Genomic DNA, 14,852 nt, shown 5'->3' with positions numbered 1-14,852 from the left:
CATTCACATGTCATCTATTTACTAAAACTTCGATGTGAGACAACAAATAAACAATATATGTTGCTAAATTCACGGCACAATAAACTAGCCGAACTTGAGCCACACAAACGAGCTGGAGCTTGCAAGCTTATGAGCCGAATACTATTAAGCTCGAGCTCAGCTCAATAAATTTAATTTTCACAACTCTATCATAGTAAATAAAATATAATTTTTTGGTATAAGATTATGTTTTCCGACTTTTAAAATAATGTTATTGTGAATTTTTGATATATTGATTGTCTGTAAATTGATATTATTAATATTAATCTTAATTAGGATTTTATTAATTGATATAAATATTTTAATATATCCTAAAAAGAATCAAAAAAAATTAATCTAATAAATGATAAAAAAATTGATTTTTTGAAAAACATTTATTTATTATTTAAATTTTGATAAACAAAATAATATATTATTTTAAATATTTTTATTATTATTTTATTAATAACAGTTACACCGAGACAAGATAAAGAAATTAAATTTAACAACATAAGATTATTATTTTTATTTGAGCAATATCTAAAATGACAAACATTTTTATAATAATATTTATTATTTTAATATATATTTTTAAATATATCAATAGTTTTAAATAATTATTCAAACAATGATACTTACTAATTTTAATTATTAATTACATAAATTAACATAATATGCATCGTACGAGTGAAATATTAATCATATACATAACAATAACAAGATATGAGTGTTTTATCTAGGGATGACAATTTTCTCCACGGGTTTGGAGTCCCACGGGAAAAACCCGAAACGGGGATGGGGATCCCCGATTTTTTCGGGTTCGGGTTCGGGTTCGGAGATTTTTTTAAATCCCCGATATAGTTCGGGACGGTTATGATATCAATAATAAAATAATAGTATTATTATTACTAAGAATATAATAAAAATATTATTTTTTAAAATAACAATAATAATATTATTATTAATATCGATATTAATATTAGTATTAATATTATCACTAATAATAATATATAATAATAAGTTTTGGTTGGAGAAAATTTTTGAATCCGACATCTTCTTGTCATATTAATATTTTTGAAACGGGGATGTGGACGGGAATGAGAAATTGATCTCCGAAGTTTCGGGTTTGGGGATTCCCGAACCCGAAAAAGTAGGGATCGGGGCGGGTACGGGGGTGGGGATAGAATTCGGGGACGGAGATAGGGATGACAAACCCGCCCCCGCCCCGTACCATTGTCATCCCTAGTTTTATCATGTTGTCACGTCTGACTAAATCTAAAATTGAAATGTATTTTTCTCCAAAGTAAATTTTTTCCATTCTACATTTGAAACCTTTCACAATATATAATGTGATGAAAAATTAATTTTTTTTAGATCGATCATCAATATATAATGTGATTTTTTTAATCAATATATATGTATACACACACACAAAGGAATGATTAGATGTTGAAATGCGAGAAGAACTACTTCAGAAGAAGGATATAGTACCAATAAGCTGCTCTAAACAGTTAGAAATCTGCTTTGCCAAACAAATAATATTATATATAATATTATTTGTATTTTTTTTATGAGATGTCTATCATGCAGTCCGGTGAGAGAAATATGGAGACACAATATATGTCTTGGACATTGATTAGTTAATTAATGTGTCAGTATGTCATTCACATAAGATAAGTATTTCTGCCCCCATAAACCTAGTCAAGTTCACATGCTCGTTGGATTATTAATTCAATTTCAGACATAAGAGGTTGATTTCCTAAGATGCATCACTTTCCGTGCGGAATTCTTGTCTGTCCAATATTTAAGATTGTTGATGTTTATGATTCACATGCATGTTCCCTTGGCTATCTATATAAACCATACATACATATTGCTAGCTGTATGTATGCTAGCTAGCTAGGATACTTAAAATAGTTCATGTAATTTGGTGCATGTGAGACAAGAACGGGTCCAATCAGCAGTGGGAATATCTGAAAAATAACTGTTATTTACTATGGAACAAGAGGAAAAAAAATACTACTAGCCAGTAATTAAGACAAGGGCCGGGGGACGTGCAGATCCAAATGACAAGTTATTGCAAATCTGCTTTAGCTTACGTATTATATGCCGACATATTTAGCCTCAGGCGCAGTAATATGCAAAATAGATATATTGTCATAGTCTGACAGCAAAGTTGTTTGCAGTTTAGCATAGGCTGTCACTTTATTCCACGTGCACTTCGAGGTCCCAATTCATGTCATCACGTGCTCATATATACCCCATTAGACCAATAGACATTGACAGAAAATGACTTTGATTAAATTCTTAATACCAAAACGTTCATCTTTATCTAGACTGCAAAAGTTGAGTCCACCAATTAAATTTATCTACGACCAACTTAAAAAACTAATCTAGTTTTTTTTATCTAGTAATAAAAAAAAATACCCAAAAATTTATAATCAATCATAACTAGTAATTCAACGATGGGTGCACAAGGATTTGTTGCCCGACATTTTTAGATTATTACTACGAATGAAGGCTTGCTAATTAAGGTGGCCTCACAAGAAGGTGCATCCTCCATTTCATCTTATGTCAATGTCAAGTATTTTTCAGACTTTTATTATTTTCGGAAAATGGAGTATCAAGAGGCAACTATCCGAGAACAGGCGTTTAAATTCAAATAATGCATGCGGAAGGACACGTGTTTTGACACAGATACACGAGCTTGAACATAGTTTTCTTGCCAATACATGTGGAGAAAATGTGGGCTGAAAGTTTTTTTTTGGGCATGTTCGATTTCTTGACCTGAATTTGCATCCATCATGATGTATATTTCAAGATAAAATATTTACAAGACAATTAGATCAAGTCTTGCTATTCGAAATTTGCACCACTTATTTCACTCATAATTTCGAAAAACGCTACAAGAGTTTAAACAAAACGCTGCAGAATTTCTCTCAAGAAGAAGCACAAGATTTCGAGAATCACCCCTTAATGCTTTACATGTTTTTGAAAAATAATTTGTAAGTGAGCTTACATATATAAAATTTTGCGCAATTGTTTTTGTAAATGAGCTTACTATTTTAAAATTATGTATATGTTTTGAAAAATCCAATCGCGCCGGGTTCCTTGTTCTTTATTTTGTGTACGAAAGAATTATGATCATGGTTATAATTTAAGTTTGACATGGGAAAAAAATTGAAATATGATATGACTCGTATGCGGTAGATATAAAATCATCATATGGCCACTAAACAGTAGGTATAAAACAATTATATGACCCCTACATGGTAGGCATGAAACCGGTGACTCGCCCTCTTAGCGCATTAAGAATTAGATACCGATCAGTAAACCATGAAAAATAAGATGAAATATTAGTGTTATACATTTCTGATTTGTTATGATATGTCTTCTCTTGATATTCGAAAATTATGTACGCATATATATTGTGCATCAATCATCCTTATTTGTTGAGTGTTTTCCTAAACAGTCACCACTTATTTTCTTTCTCCAGATAAGAACGAATAACAAGTAAAGAAAGATGGACAAAATATGTCATGGGGGGCTGACGGCAAAGAATAATTCAAGATTTCACATTTAGTTAATTTTAATATCATTATTTAATGTTCAAGCAGTAAAACGTATTCGTAATTCTATTTTGTTTTTGGAAATATTTATGGTAAAAACAAGTTATTTATGAAATAGACTGATTTGGTTTATATCGTGCTTCGAGACTGGAAATCGAAGGTGGGAATATAACTGCCTGATCTAAGGTCTAGAGACGTGAATGCGGAACCAAAGCATCCACGGTCAGGGCCATGGCCTGGTTTTCTGCTGCGGTATCTTCCGGGATCCCTCTAATTTTCTTGAACATCCAAAACGAACAAATCATCACTTCGGTGTGTATCATTTTTCTTTGTACTCTTCAAATCTTTACATTACTGTCGGCTCTAAGTTTGTTTAAATACTCTTTTTAAAAGGAGAACAATCAGGTGAAAGGCAAGGAGTTGACTCGCAGCAGACAACAAATCATCAATAGCACATTAAACATAGTGCAAGGTATTCGACTTTGGTTTCTCCCTGGTGTGTCAGAGGTTTCACTTGTACTAATCCCAGAACCTGGAGAAACCCGATTCGGAATGGACATGAGACGAACTGAGTAGGTTGATATGTCTCGACTCTTGAACCTCGTGAAATGTTCTTTATTATTTGAATGTGATTTACAAAATGTATGTATAGCAGGGATTCATCTGCGTTTCCTCTGTAGCGAATGGGACAGCAGCAGAATGAGCAGGCATACGACACTTACTCTAACAAGCAGACAACACAAATCACTTGCTCGTGATTTCAAGGCTACAAGGGAAGAGCTTGATGCCTTCAACGGTTGATTTAGAGTCTTTATACACTGTTGTGACAATGCCGAAATCAAGCCAACATTAGTTTTGGCGATGGAAAACGCTGAAAACGTTCAGCTTCATCTTATGTCGTGGCCTAATCAGACTCCAAGGGAACTTGGGGCTCCAACTCTTCGGCCTTCAATTCTAATTAGCACCGCCTGAAACTTTGAAACACTCGTGAAGTTTCTCTACATTTTTTCTTCTTATGTGGAATAAACAAGTTATTTGGATTCGATCAGTGTAGATAGACCCCTGATATCTGTCTTACATTCTCAATAAAATTTCATACAATCTCTCTTCTTCTTCTTCATTTCTAGTTGAGAAAATATTTGTTAGAATTGAGTGTCAAACTCGAGATCGCATAAATTTGTTAGAAGGACTGTAAGTCGAGAAAACTAATTTATATGATCGTATAATGTGTCGTATTTGGTGTATGAGAAAAGAGATGGCAGGGGCCCCTAGCTTAAGTTTTTTGGGCTTTAAGTCGAACTTAATAAGTTATGCATCTCAAATAGTAGGTGCATTTAATTTTGTTTAATTAATCTTAAGTTCTGAAGAACTTTTCCCACATATGGCTCAAAGATATAACGATGATTGATTGACAAAGAAAGTAAAAGTGGCGATCCTTGGGCTCTCTTCACCACTGATTCAGGACTTGAGTTGATCATCTGATGAATGCACTCTTCCGACACGAAAGAGTTGTATATATGAAGAGAGGTTATGAAACTTCTACTACTCGTTTTCTTTAAAATACACTAGAATATTTATTTTTTATATATCCTATCAATTTCGACCGAATGCAATACATATATATAAAATATCTTGACACCATTTTAAATTAAAACATCCAACCATATTTGAAAATCCAAAAAAAATAGTTCAAACACTACAACAAATTTTTAAATCAACAACACCTCTACGACAACGGTTTTAACTAAAACCGTTATTAAAAAGTTTTAACAACGGTTAAAACCGTTGTCGTAGAGCGTTTTTTTAAGAAAAAGACAACGATTTTTATACAACCGTTGTTTTTTGAAGGAAAAAGACAACGGTTTTATAAAAACCGATGTCTTTTGGGGGTCAAAGACAACGGTTTTTAGGGTCAATGACAACGGTTCTATAAAACCGTTGTCTTTGAGCATTTATGACAACGGTTCTGCGAATTGTTGTCTATTAGTGAGTTTTTTTGAAACTGTTGTCATATTTAGCGACGGTTTCAAGAAATCCGTCGCTAAATTTAGCGACAGTTTCTTCAAATTCTTCGCTTTTTCACATTTGCGACGGTTTCAAATATAGCCGTCGCTATTACATTTAGCGACAGGTTAAGTAAAACTGTCGCATGTTTTCATTTCGCGACGGTTTTTCTAAACCCGTCACTAATATTAGCGACAAATAAAGCTTTACCGTTGCTAAATATAGCGATGGTTCAATGACAAACCGTCGCATATTTAAATTTTGAAAAAGCCGCCATATTAGCGACAAATTTTTCAATAACCGTCGCTAATTAACCAATAATCGTCTCACAATTTTCTATAAATACCGCCACTTTGGATCCACTTTCTTACCCCTTCCTCACAACACTTAAAAATTTTTCTCTCTTACACAATTTTACCACTTCACAACACTTAAAATTTTTTCTCTCTTACACGATTTTAGTTTCTATTTAATGTAAATTTTATATCTTTAATTTTTGGTAAATTTTTAAATGTTAATTAAGATCATGAATTATGTTATCACAGTAATATTGTAAGTTTGTTTAGATTTATTAAATTATTAAAAGTAATTTTTTTTATTTTACCGAAAATATTAACCATAATCGTCTTGCGTAGAGGATGTTTCAAAGCAAGTGACTCATACATAATAAACGCCTGATCAGACAAACCACAGTACTGGGCTGACAGGAATGTATCCACTGCCACATACATGAGATCCCCGTTCATAATTTAATGGGCTGGTTGGTCCCCGTTCATAATTTAACGCTTTCCAACCACGATCTAACTCGTTCATAATTTAACGGGGTGGAGAGGTCCTGGGCCACGTTCACCGACTTCCACACCCATTCAATTTGGTCACAAGACATTTAGCATACCTCAAAATCTTAAAATATTTTCTTGCACGTCAACATACTTTCTTGGCGTTGAGGGATTCGTTGGACTTCGACCGGGGTCGTTGCTGCAACATACTACGTGAATTCATAAACTTAACTTGCATAACTTAGACGTAAATATCATACTTACTTACGAGAATTCCTTAGGAAGTTCTAAAATTCCCACGACTCGACTTTGTAAATCATTGTACTAAACCTTGACCTCAAACCTCAAAGCATACTATTAATTTTCCCAAAATATGAAGGACACGGACCCCGTGCCTACCTCCGTGTATGGGTCCGTGTAGGTTCGGGTGAGAAGAACTCGAAAGGAGGGGTGGACACGGACCCCGTGTCAGGGTCCGTCTGAAGGTCCGTCTAGACTCTGTAAAAAGACACCGAAGGGAAACAAAGGCACGGACCCCGTGTCAGGGTCCGGGTAGACATCCGTGTAGGCACTGGAAAAATACCCTAAGTGAAACACAAAGGCACGGACCTCGTGCCCTCATCCGTGTAGGGGTTCGTGTAGCTACTGTGAACGCGTATCTACGAGAATTCAAGTGCTTGTGGCTTCCTCTTCCTATTTTGATCACCCAACCGTGACTCGACACCTCGAGACCCGTCCTAGAGCGTCACGAAATTGTACCAAACCCAAGTAAGCCATTATAATTGTTCCCAAGTGTGACAATCCACAACTAATGACACAACTCGAAGTTCGACACCATTTTCCTCCTCGACTCTTGATTCCACTTGGTGCCTAACGACACGAAAAGAGACACCAAAAATCATCCCAACATCGAACTAAACATACATAGACGCAGCAACGATCACCCGTCGATTCCCAACGAAGCCTGCAACAATTAAACTTCAAGAACACAATTTACGTAAAAGTCGCAGTTTGAGCAGTCCCACGAAAAACGCTATAACTCACTCAATTTTTGTCCAACAATTTCGAATCATATATCAAATCGAAGGTATCGAAAAGATCTACGTTTTTCGTGTTGAAATTTTTCTCAAAATCTCGACCGAAAATTTGCAGTTTTAAGAATAACAGTAAAAACGTGATTTAGATCTAAAAATTTTCCTTCAAAATCGATCCAATCAATTATCCGCTCAAACTATGAACATCATACATGGATTTTATGCATAAAATAACGCAACGCATAATATGACATGATCGACGCAGCAAAAGAGAGATTATACGTGCCTTATGATATCAAACGTTACCGAAACGGCGTCACCGAAGCGGAGATAGAAGCGAGGTTGATCCGGGACGATTGTGGCGCTAAAATTCTTGAAGGGAACACACGAAAATTCGCTGAAAATTAATGGAGAAGGGAGCGGCTGCTTATACTCAAGGAACCCTAGTATTTTCTCTCAAAACAATTCTGAAAAATATAAAACATGTGTGTGTTGTGTGTTTTACGTGTCTAGTGTGTGTTAGTGGTGTGTGTGTGCGTGCGTTAGGTAATTAAGGGGAGATAATTATGATTAATTCAATAATTAACATGCTAATTTAAAAATGCTAATTCTCCCCTAATTAAAGTAAAATACACATTAATTTTAAATAGCTCCTTAATTAAAATAACACTCACACAATAAAAAGTTTAAAAGTTTTAAACTCTTAAAATTACTAAATAAGTGATTTAAGCTTAAAAATGCTAAAACTCAATAAATTATTTAAAACACCCCATTCCTGACTTAAAATAAAATACCGCATAAAATTTCCAAAATCGTCACCGGTCTCTTCCTCGATCCCGCCTCGAATAATCGCCTGAAATATGAAATTTGAAAAACATTCTAACGTGCATCACATAAACATGAATAATTAAAATAATACATTTAAATAAATCATGCAATACTAAGACTCGTTTTAAAATTAATTAAAATGCTTTAATGATTAAACAAATGCATGAGTTATACGTGTACTGAATTTGGGCACTACAGTTCCTCCCCCACTTATAAAAATTTCGTCCTCGAAATTTAGGTCTTACCAAACAACTCCGGGTAGCGAATTCTCATGTCCGCTTCTGACTCCCAAGTGGCCTCTTCGGCCGATTGATTTAGCCACCGGACTTTGACTAGCTTAGTCACTTTGTTCCGGAGTCTGCGCTCCTGTCTGTCCAGGATTTGAGTCGGTCGCTCCTCATAAGACAGGTCTGGAGCCAACTGCAACGGCTCGTAGCTCAGAACATGCGAAGGATTAGCTAGATACTTCCTCAACATAGAAACGTGGAACATATTGTGTACCCCAGTCAGATTCGGCGGAAGGGCTACACGGTAAGCTAATGTCCCAACTCTGTCCAAAATCTCGAACGGCCCAATAAACCTCGGGCTCAGCTTGCCTCTCTTCTCAAATCTCATTACACCCTTCTTAGGTGCTATCTTGACGAACACGTGATCACCAACGGCAAACTCGAGATTTCTCCTCCTCTTATCAGCATAGCTCTTCTGACGGCTTTGGGCAGTCTTCATTCTGTCACGAATCTTAACCACCACATCTGCAGTCTACTGAACTATCTCTGGACCAAGATCTGCTCTCTCACCAACTTCCTCCCAATGAACCGGTGATCTGCACTTTCTTCCATACAAAGCCTCGTAGGGAGCCATACCTATAGATGACTGGAAGCTGTTGTTGTAGGTAAACTTCACTAGAGGTAGCTTAGACTCCCAAGTCCCTTGAAAATCAATCATACAGGCTCTCAGCAAATCCTCTAAAATCTGAATCACTCGCTCAGACTGGCCATCTCTCTGCGGGAAAAAAACTGTACTGAACAGCAACTTTGTCCCCATGGCTGCATGTAAGCTCTTCCAGAAGGACGACGTAAACCTCGGGTTCCTGTCGGACACAATTGAAACTGGGAACCCATGTAAACGGACTATCTCCCTGATATAAAGCTCCGCATACTGCGTCATGGAGAAAGTCGTCTTCACTGACAAAAAGTGCGCTGACTTAGTGAGCCGGTCCACTATAACCCAAATGGCATTAAAGCCTCTGACTGATTTAGGCAATCCAACGACGAAGTCCATCGTGATGTTCTCCCATTTCCACTCTGGGATGGGGAGTGGCTTAACCAATCCTGCTGGCCTCTGATGCTCTGCCTTCACCTGCTGACAAGTAAGGCATTCAGACACAAATCTGCGGATGTCTCTCTTCATCCCTGGCCACCAATATAGAATCAGTAAGTCCTTATACATCTTGGTACCTCTTGGGTGGATAGAATACGGAGATGCATGTGCCTCTGTCAGAATATCCTGTCTGATCGAATCGATACTAGGCACCCATATTCTGCCTCAGTAACTCACAATTCCATCTGACACTGTGTAGAGAACACTGCCCTTGGCTTCGTCTTTCAGTCTCCATTTCTGCAATTGCTCATTTGAAGACTGACCTGCCCGTATACGGTCTAGCAGAGAAGACTGGACCGTCAAATTAGACAGCCTTGGTGCCCTGCCCTCACGGTATACTTCCAAACCAAACCTCTGAATCTCAAACTGAAGAGGTCTCTGCACGGATAGCTGAGCTATGACTGCAACTTTCCTGCTCAAGGCATCTGCCACAACATTAGCTTTTCCCGGATGGTAGCTAATCTCGCAATCATAGTCCTTCACCAGTTCCAACCACCGTCTCTGCCTCATGTTTAGTTCCTTCTGCGTGAAGAAATATTTCAGACTTTTGTGGTCAGTGAAAATCTGACACTTCTCGCCATACAAGTAGTGTCTCCAAATCTTCAACGCGAAGACGACTGCGGCTAATTCTAAATCATGCGTTGGGTAATTCTTCTCATGCACCTTCAACTGCCTGGAAGCATAAGCTATAACCCGACCTTGCTGCATCAACACTACGCCTAATCCGAGCTTAGATGCATCGGTATAAAGCACAAATTTACCCTGCCCTGTCGGCATGGCTAGCACTGGTGCCGAAATAAGAGCTTGCTTCAAAGTATCAAAGCTCTTCTGACATTCATCACTCCACACGAATTTAGCATTCTTCTTGGTCAGTGAAGTGAGTGGCACTGCTATGGATGAAAATCCCCGAATGAACTTACGGTAGTAACCGGCTAAACCCAGAAAACTACGGATCTCTAATGCATTCTTTGGCTCAACCCATTCCTTAACGGCTGCTACCTTTGCTGGATCCACTTCAATGCCACTGCTAGACACTATATGCCCCAAAAACGCTACCTTCTGCAACCAAAACTCGGACTTACTGAATTTCGCAAATAACTTGCGACTCTGCAAAACCTGCAACACTGTCCTTAAATGCTGGCTATGCTCCTCATGGCTCTTCGAGTATATGAGAATATCTTCAATAAATACTATGACGAACTGATCAAGATACGGCTGAAATACTCGGTTCATGAGGTCCATGAAAATTGCTGGAGCATTTGTCAACCCAAATGGCATTACTAAGAACTCGTAATGCCCATACCTGGTCCTGAAGGCCGTCTTGTGAACATCTGCCTCCTTCACCTTCAGCTGGTGATACCCTGATCGAAGATCTATCTTAGAGAACACTGTGGCTCCCTGTAACTGATCAAACAAGTCTTCGATTCTAGGAAGTGGGTACTTATTCTTTATCGTTACCTTGTTCAACTCACGGTAATCGATGCACAGCCTGATACTCCCATCCTTCTTCTTCACAAAAAGTACTGGCGCGCCCCACGGTGAGAAACTAGGGCGAATGAACTCCTTGTAGAGAAGCTCTTGAATCTGTTGTTTGAGCTCTAACATCTCAGCTGGAGCTAATCGGTACGGCGCCTTAGAGATTGACACTGTTCCTGGCATGAGATCAATAGCAAACTCCACCTCTCTCTGTGGTGGAAGGCCTGAAACATCGTCTGGGAATTCACTGACTACTGGCACGATGGATAAAGATGGAGTGGGCACGTCAGGCGCTGAAATAATACTGGCCAAGAAGGCCTGACACCCCTTGGAAATCAGCCTCCTCGCTTGCATGCACGAAATCATGCGAGGGAAGTTTCTCCATCTGGCTGGCTCAAAAATGAACTGTTCCATGCCCAGCGGCCTAACCAATACTGATCTTTTCTGGAAGTCAATCAGAACCCTGTTCTTTGACAACCAGTCCATTCCCAAAATAATGTTGAACTCTGGCATCGGCAGTAGAATCAAATCTGCATATACTAGATGGCCCAGCAATTCCAGATCGATATCCCTGATCACGCTAGTTGCTAACAGCTTTTCCCCGGATGGGACTGTCACCGAAAAATTTATATCTAGTCCAATGGACTTGATGTCCAGATGATTAGCAAAAGTTTTCGAGATAAAGGAGTGAGTGGCTCCTGAATCTATCAGTGCCGTCGTGGCTAATCTCTTAATGAAAATATTCCCAGTCAAAAGGGTAGTGTCTGGATTCGCCTCTTGGGCATGCATGGCGAATACTCTCCCTTGGGTTGGCTGCTTCCGGTGTGTGCACTCCTTCAACATGTGGTCCGTAGCTCCACATTTAAAACATTTCCCGGATCCCCATAAGCACTGACCGGGATGCTGGCGATTACATTTCTGACACACGGGGAAGTTACCGGGCTTCTGAGGCGCCCCCTGCTGCTGTAACGGTCCCTTGCCCTTCGGCGGTCCCTGATAAGGTTTCTTCCCTGGTGGCCCCTGGTACTGCTTCTTTAACTGGGGCCTCTGATGCTGTTGCTGCTGGTGTTGCGATGGTGCCTGATAGGGCCTCTTGTCCTGCCTGTCAGGCTCTATATCCCTCAGGTCCTGCTCTGCTGCCAAAGCTCTAGATACGGCAACAACGTAAGTAGTAGGACCAGCAACTCGGACGTCACGGCGCAAGGTCGGCCGCAATCCATCCATGAAATGTCTCAACTTTGCCTGGGCATCATTTGCAATGAGAGGCACGAAATAACATCCCCTCTCAAACCTCCTAACAAACTCTGCAACACTGCTGTCTCCTTGTCGCAGCGTCATAAATTCCCTAGTCAGCCGGGATCGTACTTCTTCAGTGAAGTACTTGGCGAAGAACACTTCTTTGAATCCATTACAGGACAACGTCGGCAAATTAACTGCCACCGACGCACTGTCCCACCAACGTCTGGCATCGCCTCCTAAAAAGAATATGGCACAGCGGACTCTGTCTGCATCCTGCAGCTCCATGTAGTCAAAGATCACTTCGATGGACTTAATCCATCCCTCTGCTACCATCGGGTCAGTAGATCCTGAAAACTCCTTAGGATTCATCCTCTGGAACCTCTCATACACCGCTTCTGGTCTAGGCCTCTCCCCTACACCTGCCGCTGTAGCCTGGTTCCCCGCAAACTGCGCGAAGAACTGCGTCATACCAGCAAGCATCTGAGCCTGCATGTCTGGAGGTGGAGGTGGAGGATTGGCCCTCTCCTCATTTCGGGCCTCTCTGTCCTCTTCCTTGGCTTCTCGGTCAACTACACGTCTAGGAGGCATTCTGTTCCAGCAATTTACCCAACACGAAAACCCAATATGCATGAACACGATATCAATGGTATATGATGCACGTACTATAACTTTAAAATATGCACGTACTGAAATCAGAACTTAATGCTCACGACATAACATAAATTTGAAACTTTAAAACTTACAGACTTGAGGTGTGACCTCGTGAGCTTCTTGCGACTGGCAGTAGGCATAACCCTTAACAAGAACACCGCTCTGATACCAACTGTGACGGACCGAACTTTTTAATACTTAAAATTTGCGAAAAAATTAAAAATTTTCTTAAATATAAACATCCATACGGTCGTCATCTCATCAATCATAAAAATATCTTTGAAATCATCTATCACCAAATAAATTTGCTAACAAAATACTTGCTCAAACCTCTCTCATCACAACATAAAATCAGAGTATTTTAAACTTGCATAAAAATATTAAAATAACGTGGGCGGTCATCGGGTCTAGCCTCCCGCTCAGTCCAAGCCTGCTCCTTGGTCCCCACCTCCTGTCTTCTCATAGACATCCTCACCTGCATCGATCAAGTCCAGTGAGTCTAAAGACTCAACACGTATAAACTGAGAATAACAAGTAATACATAATAAAATCGCAAGAAACTTTAAATTTTGAAAAAGCCGCCATTATTAGCGAAATTTTTCAATAACCGTCGCTATTAGCGACGGTTTAACCAATAATCGTCTCACAATTTTCTATAAATACCGCCACTTTGGATCCACTTTCTTACCCCTTCCTCACAACACTTAAAATTTTTCTCTCTTACACAATTTTACCACTTCACAACACTTAAAATTTTTTCTCTCTTACACGATTTTAGTTTCTATTTAATGTAAATTTTATATCTTTAATTTTTGGTAAATTTTTAAATGTTAATTAAGATAATGAATTATGTTATCATAGTAATATTGTACATTTGTTTAGATTTATTAAATTATTAAAAGTAATTTTTTTTATTTTACTGAAAATATTAGCGACGGAAGCCATGATACAACCATCGCTAAAATAGCGACGGAATGAATGAACAAATTGTCGCTACTTTTAGCGACGGTGTTTACTTCCGTCGCGATATTTGAAGACGACGGTTTTTTAATTCGTCGCTATTTAGCGACGGATTTTCATAAATCCGTCGCTAATGTTGTAGGCTTCGCAAATGGTAGCTACAACAACGGAAAAAAAACGTTGTCTTTGAGCGCACCCTTTAACAACAGTTTTAAAAGATCTATGACAACGGTTTTTAACATCTCAAAACCACTCAAAAGCATAATAAAAGTCGTAACAATCTTTAACGTAAACTTAAAATCATAAATGCAGAAAACTAGCGCTGGACCTCGGGTTATGTGCACCTTCAGTCCAGCAAGATCAACCATCAAGACCTCCACTAACATCAATATCGTGCTCACCTGTATCGATTATACCTAGTGAGTCTAAAGACTCAGCAAACTATAATCTTGATAACAAATAATACGTATACAATCAAATGCAGCAGTGAAAATACTTTTACGTAAAATAACATTTTCATAATCATGCATAAACAAAAACATTTATCATATCATCATAACATATTCATTTTCATCATATACATATACGTATTCCTTTCGTTGAATTCAGATATTTAATTGTGATTTCCGTAGTAGGGACCGATGGATCCATCTACATCTAACCACAGTACTGGACGGCGGGAACATCAGCGACACTCTCACCCGTCAACTGAGACTTGACCTTACGTATCATCGTATCAGTCACAATTACTTCACTTCCTTCAACATTTCATATTCTCATCACTTTATAAAATTTCACATGCATAAATCGTTTTTCTTTTAAACCAAGCATGCAACATATCTTTTGGCGTTAACGTTTCATCATAAAATTTCATAAACATTTAAAATAATCATATTAACATATTTTACAGGATT

The 14,852-nt window shown here is 38.4% G+C and overlaps 1 long non-coding RNA gene across 1 annotated transcript; it reads left to right on the top strand.

The window, feature by feature from the left end:
• Positions 1 to 3,739: 3,739 nt before the first annotated feature.
• Positions 3,740 to 4,529, top strand: LOC142551060 (uncharacterized). The gene is made up of 3 exons (XR_012821468.1): positions 3,740 to 3,899; positions 3,981 to 4,159; positions 4,243 to 4,529. It is a non-coding gene; the product is annotated as an uncharacterized LOC142551060 (long non-coding RNA).
• Positions 4,530 to 14,852: the final 10,323 nt, after the last annotated feature.

The sequence above is a fragment of the Primulina tabacum genome, chromosome 7 (genome assembly GCF_025594145.1).
Source record: "Primulina tabacum isolate GXHZ01 chromosome 7, ASM2559414v2, whole genome shotgun sequence".
Taxonomy (NCBI): domain Eukaryota; kingdom Viridiplantae; phylum Streptophyta; class Magnoliopsida; order Lamiales; family Gesneriaceae; genus Primulina; species Primulina tabacum.
The sequence above is the reverse complement of the archived record's forward strand: the minus strand, read 5'-3'. Positions and strand labels throughout refer to the sequence as shown.